Genomic DNA, 9,244 nt, shown 5'->3' with positions numbered 1-9,244 from the left:
ACATTTGCACGAATGTCATTATCCTTTTTTATTTTCCGAAGAAACTTTAAAGTGTGAAAATTACACGAAGGTGAACTGTGGAGGTAGATTTAGACCTGTGTGGCAATGTGAGTTTAATCAGTAAGATACCACAGTATTATTCATCTTTCAATGGCCAATCATATTTATTGAATGTCTATTCACACAATCTTATAGATCGCAATTCAATTTATTTCATTCTTTCCAATAAGACTTTTAATAGTAGTTGTCTTAAAACAATATTTGGTTTATCTGTGATATTTATTTTTATTTAATCTTTTTAAGATTCATGAAATTACAACTACAAAATATAGATGATCTTTGAATCAATTTAAGCATAATAAGAACCTTAAGATTCTTTTGAAGAAATAAAGATAATGTTTGATCTTCATAATTTTCCATAAAAATATTAAACTTTCAGTAAAATGCAGTATCTTACAAAAATAATGGTCGTTAACATAACAGCTTTGACACACACAAAAAAATTTATCGTATAAAATTATTATATTCAAATATGTTTTCATTGTATTTATTAAACAATGTATTCGTTTAAGTTATGAAATATGAAGATTAATCTCCAAAGTCCTTTGAACCAATACTTAATGCTTAATACTTAATGAAACACTAAGCCATGAGTTTTGGAAACCGAATGAAATTTTATGGTTCATTGGAAAAAGCTTAGCTTGAAGCAATACATGTAATTTGATCTCACATCTTACTGGAATCACTACTAAGATTTTTTTTCTATAATGTAAAGAATTCCACTTCCTAGAAATCAGAAAATGCAAATACAATCTTTTATTTCCTTTTTTTCATGTTAAGTGCATTTCATATTTCTTACTTTGTTAAAAGATCATTATATTCTGAGTTGGCAGATTATCAAAATAAATAGCAATGCACTTTTAAAAAAAAAAAATCCATAATCCCTGCTAGCTATAGGTTAACACATCAGACCGAGCTTTTGATATGAATCACAAGCAATAAGAAAAATATCACTGAATAATGCTTTTCTTTTCTAGGGAGAACTATCAGATTAACCTGATTATTTTGACAAAGTTTATAAAATCTTAAAAGTTTCTTTGAAATTCCTCTCTTTAAACATATCCACTCCTCAGCCAGAAACGATAGCTCTCTTTAAGTTTTAAAATGAAGCTTGAAATTGAAAACGTTTTCGTGCAATAATTTTCATTTATTGCATCTAAACTTGACGCAAGGTTCTTTGAATTTTCCTTTAGTCTAACCTCATACGAATGCTGAAGAGCATTATATGAAAGCAGATGTGATCTGTGATGTCATGCAATGTCAGTATAAACTGTGAATACTCTGTATCATATAATAATGGAAGTAAGTAGTAAAATACCGTATAAATACAAAATGCATGCAATTTTCACCGAATGCCTGAATACCTGTATTTTTGTCTTAAAATATATTTGTAGATCAGTTCTCAATTAGATAATGCATAGCTTGTGCTTTTATTTGTGTTTCCAGAAATATATTTGAGATTTGATAATTTTTCGCTTTATAATATAATTATCTATAATGATGAACTTTGATTGATTGTTGCTTTACGTCCCGTTTGATGAACGGTGAAGAAATACCTTGGGTAAATACACATTACCTTGGGAATTCATAGTTACATTTTGTGAGCATCATCAATTAAACTGCTGGTTTAAAGATCCTGAGGATCGGACAACCTTATTACGTGACACTAAATGTGAAAAAAAAGTGTTAAGGGCGTAAAAAGGAGCACTGTAAATATGCTTAAACTCTCTGCAAAACTCATTATCTAAAAATAATATTACATGTATTTCATAAGAATCAGTTTTTAAAGAATGTATATTATATACAAGTATAAATAAATATACTCTGCCTCATAAGACCATCATTAGTGTGAACAAGAGATGACAGTAAAAGAAGAGTAAATTCTTTTTGATCGTTGCAATGTAAGAAAAAAAGCCAACTCTGGACCAATAGCAATATGACTAAACGAAATCTCTAGAGAATGTTCCAGGTTAGCGGAAGTATAAAAGTTGGATATCAGAATTTAAAACCATTAGCTAATTGTCATTTACTACTAGTATTCGAATAACGAACCATTGTATGGTTCGCTTCTTTAATTACAGTCATTCGCCAAATAAATAATTTTGTCGAAAACTTAATTGACTAAATTTAACATAAATTGAATACATTTTTGATGAAAATACGGTATCACTATTGAAAACATCATTATAATTCTACCTTAAATCAGTCTGTATATACTAAGTATTTAAATTTATGACGATTGTAAAATACTTTGTATTGTTTTGATTTTCATTAATTCGTTCCATTATAGTCTATGACAAGATATTGTCGTAAACACTTGGCATTGTAGCATTAAAAATGACAAATGGATGTGTCAGCAAATATTTAATGAAATACAAAATCCTTATTAATGACGTATTTATGAACTAGCTTAACGCCAGCCTTGTTCATGCCTCTTGTATATACAAATTATTTACACCAATAACATTCATAGAATATTGTATTCTGTTTTTATTTCTATGCATTCACTATAACAGAGTCTATATCAAAATATCAGTGGCCGTGTAGTCATTATAAAAAAAATTATAACATTGTCCATGGTCTTTGTGAAAAACTGTCACAAGTTCTCACCATTGTTTATCAAAAGAAATTTTATATCACGATGTTTCATGCTTGTGCACCAAATTCAAAGCCCAAATGTAGATTTACTCTATGAGCCAGTGCATGAGAGGCTTTTTCGCGCCATTGTCATCTTCATCATAAGTCAGACTGTTTTACTTGTGATCTTTCATGCATCCATTATTTTTAAAAATTGTGATTTTTTTTACAATTCTGCTTTTAAGATGTTTTCTTATATGATTAATTTACTTCAATTTATTTTTTAAGGAAAATTTTTAAATCTTACATAAACAATCTTGAAAATACTTTAACAGGAGAAAATATTGATATTCTTCCAGGTAGATACTTCAGACTTCAGTGTAAACTTTCACACTGTCAACCGTGTGAAAGCAGATACCCAAGCTGTGAAAACAAAACTGATGGTCTTTGGCCTAATGAGAATCCTTCGCCCAAGTATTTCATTTGTAAAAATAAACGACTGATACATCAAGGATTTTGTGGAACAGACTCTCTATGGTCGACCCAACAGTTCCCCTATAATGGCAGCTGTGTACATCAATTTGCAATACCCCAAAACAGTCATCAGTTTGGCTTACTTCCATCTTGCAAGGGTGTCAAGGATGGCAGCTACCAGTTTGAAAACCGTCCATGTGACGCCTACTATAGATGCTATAATGGTATCGCTACACCTGTAAAATGCCCAACTCAAGCAGTTTTTGATGTCTTGAGTGGAACCTGTAAGACACAGATAATCTGTACCGGAAATAATTGATGCATCTTTCTATTAAGAGGAATCATTTTAACCGAGAATGGAATATTTTCCCATGATGCTTATTATATCATGCATAGAATCGTTAAAACATATATATGTCTCTAGTTGTAGAAATTAATCAAGATTTTTAAACATCAACACATTTTTTCATCATTATATCCAGAACACATGATTTATTTTCAGGATTGCTGTGTGCAGTAATATATCTGAATCATTTTTGCATGTTAGGACTTGGTATTTACAAATTTAAAAATGTCATATTTTTATAAATTAGAGTCCAGACTTTTTGACATTATATACAACTTCTTCTTAAATAAGAATGAAACTTGCAAGTCTTTTTGTCTTTTTATTAGAAATCAAAAAACTTACTTTCAAATTGTTAAAAAAAATTCTGATGCACAAATACTCTGAAGTTGATATTTAAATGATGCTTGAGCTCCTCATTCACAATATTTATGTAGTTTTTGGAGACTAGGTTTTCCAACAATCTGTGGCCATTACCCTGGGTCCTTATTATATCCAATTATTATCAGCCCTAATATATATATATATATATATATATATATATATATATATATATATATATATATGTATATATATATATATATATATATATATATATATATATATATATATATATATATATGTGTGTGTGTGTGTGTGTGTGTGTGTGTGTGTGTGTGTGTGTGTATCGATGACATTTTATCAATTAACAATATTTATTATCATTCATATGTTCATTTGCTTTATCCCATTGAATTCGAAATAAAGAACATCACGGAGTCTGATGCATTTGTTTAATATTTGGAAATTTTAATAGAGAAAGACATTGATGGCAAATAAGTTACTTAACATTATGATAAACGTTATGAACAACTAAACAACTTTTCTTTCCTCCAAAACCCTTATCAGTGCAGCAATATACCATTATTACCTACATATGTCTCCCAGTTTATTCGATATGATGGGACACGTTTTTCATAGAAACAATCACAAAAAAGCAGACTACTGACAAATACATGTAAGTTCACGACACAAAATTATCCACAGCCTCGTTTAAACATTTAGCAAAATCTATGACAGATACAATTACCTAGTCAGCAAATTCAATCTGTCGTAAAGTTGAAATTTGACTGACTTTTTTTTCATACAAATCGTTAGGCAATTCTTTACCTGAAATGACTACGGATTACTACGCTTATACAATATTGACAAGGAGCACACGGCGGGTGTGACCGGTCGACAAAGGATTCTTACTCCTCCATGGCACCTGATCCCATCTTTGATGTTTCCAGGCGTCCCTTATTACTCTAGTCAAAATATGTATTGTTTCATTGGATTTTTCAGCATGATTACCTTCTGTTATCTTCACTTTTTTTAATACTGTGATTAAATATTTTACTACTACATCAGCAGTCCGTGTAACACTTAGCAATTCAAATTTCTAAAATGATTTAGAGTTAAGAATTTTGGAATATTAGCTTTAAATTTCAAAGCTGATTTCGTTTTTTGAAATGAAATATTTTAGTTCAAAAATTTAAATTTTCAAAATTCCAAACACATTTTAATATTCAAATATTTTAGATTTTTACCTTTAATATTCAAAAACACTTTTTGAAAAACAATTTGTGTATTTTGAATTTTTAATTTACTGTATGTCTTGTTCAGAAAGTTCACGCTTATCAATGAAAAATTCAGTACCACGTTTTTTTTTTTTTTATGTAAGATTTTTTTTTAAAAATCAAGATCTTAATTAAAATCAAATTTTCAATAACCAAAACACCTTTTACACAAAGAAAAAAAATTTCTTGCGCAATACATAATCAAGAATCAACAAGACGTACATTGAATCAAATAACAATTTGGAGAGAATATTTGTTAATAAAATATCTACGTAATAATCCTTCATTTATTAAATGCAGAATAATAGCATTCATAAAGAATATTTCAAGAACAAAAGGGTAGAGCGCTCGCTCCGTGATCGGAAGGTCGTGGGTTCGAGCCCCGGTCGCGACTGACCTGAGTCGATAAAAAATACGTAGCAACTGTTCCTTCGCCGAGCGCTCGGCACTTTGAAGTGAAAGGCGTGCGTTTTTCGGATGAGACGATAAATTAAAGTCCAGGCTTTTTGATATCATTGACAGCTGCTTTTTCAATAAAAATGGAACTCGTAAATATACTTACCTTGTCATTGGTCATTTGCAAAATTATTTTGTTAAAAAACATTCTGATTGTTCACTCAAGTACTCTGAAGTTGACATTAAAAAGATGCTTGAGTTTCTGATTGACAATATCTATGTGGTTTTTGGAGACCAGGTCTTCCAACAATCTATTGGAATTCCCATGGGTACCAATTGCGCCCCGTTATTAGCAGACCTTTTTTGTATTCATATCAAGCAGAATTTGTCCATAATCTTGTACGTGAAAAGAAGAAAACACTTGCTGTGGCCTTCAACTCGACATTAAGATATATCGACGACGTATTGTCAATTAACAATGGCTATTTCCATTCTTATGTCGATACGATATATCCTTGTGAACTTGAGATAAAAGATACCACAGAGTCTGACACATCTGTTTCATATTTGGATATTTTACTTGAAAAGGACGTTAATGGTAATCTAACAACCAAGCGTGATGACTTTAACTTTTCAATCGTCAACTTCCCTTACTTATGCAGCAATATACCTTCATCACCTTCATACGGGGTATATATCTCTCAGTTGATTCGATACGCAAGAGCATCCTCTACGTATGTACAATTTCTAAAAGGAGGTAAATTATTGACAAATAAGTTGATGAAACAAGAATATCAGCTGTCTCGTTTAAAGTCATCATTTCGTAAGTTCTATGGTCGATACGATGACCTTGTCAGCAAATACAATTTATCATTGAGTCAAATGCTGACTGACGTTTTTCACACTAATTGTTAGGCCATTATTTACACACTGAATTGTCAACGGATTTTTCCGTTATTTCCCGATCATGACAAGGAGCACACGGCGGGTGTGACCGGTCGACAGGGGATGCTCACTCCTCCATGGCACCTGATCCCACCTCTGATGTTTGGAGGTCCGTGTTTGCTCTGCTCCTATTTTGTATTGATTAATTGACTTTTGAGCTTGAATACTGTGCGTTATCTCCATTTATTTCAATTTCACCTTAAAAACCGAGGCCCCGTGTCACAGCAGGCGTTGGCATGATAAAAATCTCTCACTGCTCAATGGCCCTGCATGAGTGCCGAGTAAATTTCTAAATGTTAAAGCCCTTCACCTGTATATGGTAACGTCTCTATATGAGTGAAAAATTCTCGAACGGGACGGAAAACAACATTCAATCAATCAACCAATCAATAAAAAAAAGAACATTAATTTTAAATCATTTGCAATTTACAACTGCTTCAAAGAGGATTAACATTGTTTTTTCTTCAAAGGCATAGTGAAAGCTCAATGAAGAAAATAACAGGGATTTTGCGGGGTTTTTTATTATAAATTCTGCTTCCTGTCATTTTTTCTGGTTTCACAAACCGCCTACCGATATCAATTGAAAATTAGATATATTTTATTGCATGAAATAGGAAGATAATGGACACGTATCAAGCTCAGAAGTCCATTGATATAATATCCATTGTGAGAAGAGCAACCTCAGACTTCTAAAATACATCAGAGGTGATCAAAGATTCAATTTTCAAATAAGATGTTTCGTTTTACATACCGACCAGTTCAGGGATTTTGAGATGAAGAAAGGATACAAATCTATAAATCAAATAAATCCTGAAATTGTTCCTTCACTTCCGGGTCTTCGTACCCGGATATTACATGGAAAAGTATATCAACGGCGTTTAATTAAAGTCGGTAAGGTTGTAAATCTTATTGGTGCATGTAAATATGAATGAAGAATTACTCAAATGGTTTATAGTTAAAGCTTACATTATAAGGAAATTGATCCCAGCATAAAAAGAATCAGAGTGGGGTCCATGCCTCAAGTGCCAAAACGCTTCCAAAGTGTCAAAATTGTTTGGAAGAATTTGATAATTCGTTTACTTACTAGGTTTTAAATATCCGTCCATGCAGACGAAATGGTTCTTTATTTTACTTCCTGGCCTTTGTACCTGGGAAATGAATAAACGGTGATTAATCAAAGTCGATACATTCTTTCCGTTTTCTTGCCAGAAATTGTAAAATTTTATTGGTGTGTGTTTGAATGAAGAATGCTGCAAATGGAAAATTTATTAGAAAAGAAAAAATTTTTACCATACTTTACCAATCTATATATCACTAAATCTTCGTGAGATGATGAGTAAAATAAAAATCAAACATTGAATATGCAAAGTATGATCCAAAAAGTAAAATACAATTTTAACTATATTTTATATCTCATCAAAAAACGACTTGTTAAAATATTTCAACAGGATTTGGAATTTTTTTACTACTCATAAATGTATAAACTTTCAGAAAATTACAAGTTTCATAACTAAATAACTTTATTTCATTAAAATTAATAATTATTTATGGACCATAAATATAACATAGCAACGTGTTAGAGGTTCCACATTCCATGCCATTCACACATGCGTACTTATCATAAACAAAACAACATGGTAAAAGAGGGAAACCCGGTAGGCCTGCTACCTTGAGTCGACCGAGAAGAAAAAAAAACTGAAAATGGAGTTTGAAAAAGCGAATTTCCTTACCAAATTTTACTTGGGGGATTAATATAATCGTTGGTGGAGGAAGAAACGGGAGCTCAGCGAGACTCACACAGGGCTCGCGAAGGTTCTCCTAGACAGGTTTGTTTTATCATTTCTCATATCTCCATCGCTTTCAAAGAAAAAAGCAGTGTAAACTCAGCATACATGATGTATGAATATTATTGCCATTTAAAGTGCAAAGAGCAAGAGCCACGAACCATCACAAATGGCCCTGTCTCAAAAAGTAACGGGGTTTTGTCAGTTGATAGTGTAGACTTTTAGCTTTTCTTTGCCGTTTTTCTTTTTTGAATATCGATTATATTTTTTGAAAAAGAGAGTTTGAAGTATGACGGTGTTTTAAAAGAAAATGCAAGTAGAACGTCATTTTTTGAAACGTAACGTCGTAGGAAAAATTACCTTGAGCGATTTTACATATGTGACTTTGAATTAAAACTAGTATCAATTGGGATGGACATTTATCTTAATAATAAACTTCATTATTAATTTAAGACAATTAAGAGCAGTTGGAAATTGATTTCACATCGCAGTCTTGATGGCAACTGCGTGTTTAACTGATTGAATTTTATACATACACGTACAGTAAACATAATCTGTGTGACTGTCTCGGAAAATTTTCACTCTGCCTAATCCTTATTCTATTATATTTTTTAAGAAGGAACATTGTATTTCTATCCCTTGAACATATTTTTGTGCTATGCATTGCTCCTAGTTACATGTAAGTATTGAGTATTGAACATCATTAAAATAAATACATGACTTGCTTCAAATGACGATAGCCTGTCCAACTTAGTTTTCCGGACTTTTTCTTATATACCTGCAATATTAAGCTTATCTTTGGAATGCGCGTCCAGACACGAAGTTTGTTTTTCAAAGTGGGGAAGGGGGCAGTCCAAAAAAATACAAGATACTTGAAATGATCTTGAAACGAATGTTTCTAGACTGAAGAGCCACAATGTAATTCATTTACTGGATAGAAGTAATTGCAAAAGATTTTGTTGAAATGGATATAGACTTTTAATCCGAAATTCTTAGATCCTGAAATCGCAAGCATTTTCACATATAATAGATCTAAATGATTTGGAAAAACGGGGGAAGTAAAAAGT

This window comes from Saccostrea echinata, unplaced genomic scaffold (assembly GCF_033153115.1).
Source record: "Saccostrea echinata isolate AGI-Se365-2 ecotype Australia unplaced genomic scaffold, CSIRO_AGI_Sech_v1 ptg000012l, whole genome shotgun sequence".
Classification (NCBI taxonomy): Eukaryota; Metazoa; Mollusca; class Bivalvia; order Ostreida; family Ostreidae; genus Saccostrea; species Saccostrea echinata.
Note: the sequence above shows the minus strand (reverse complement) of the source record.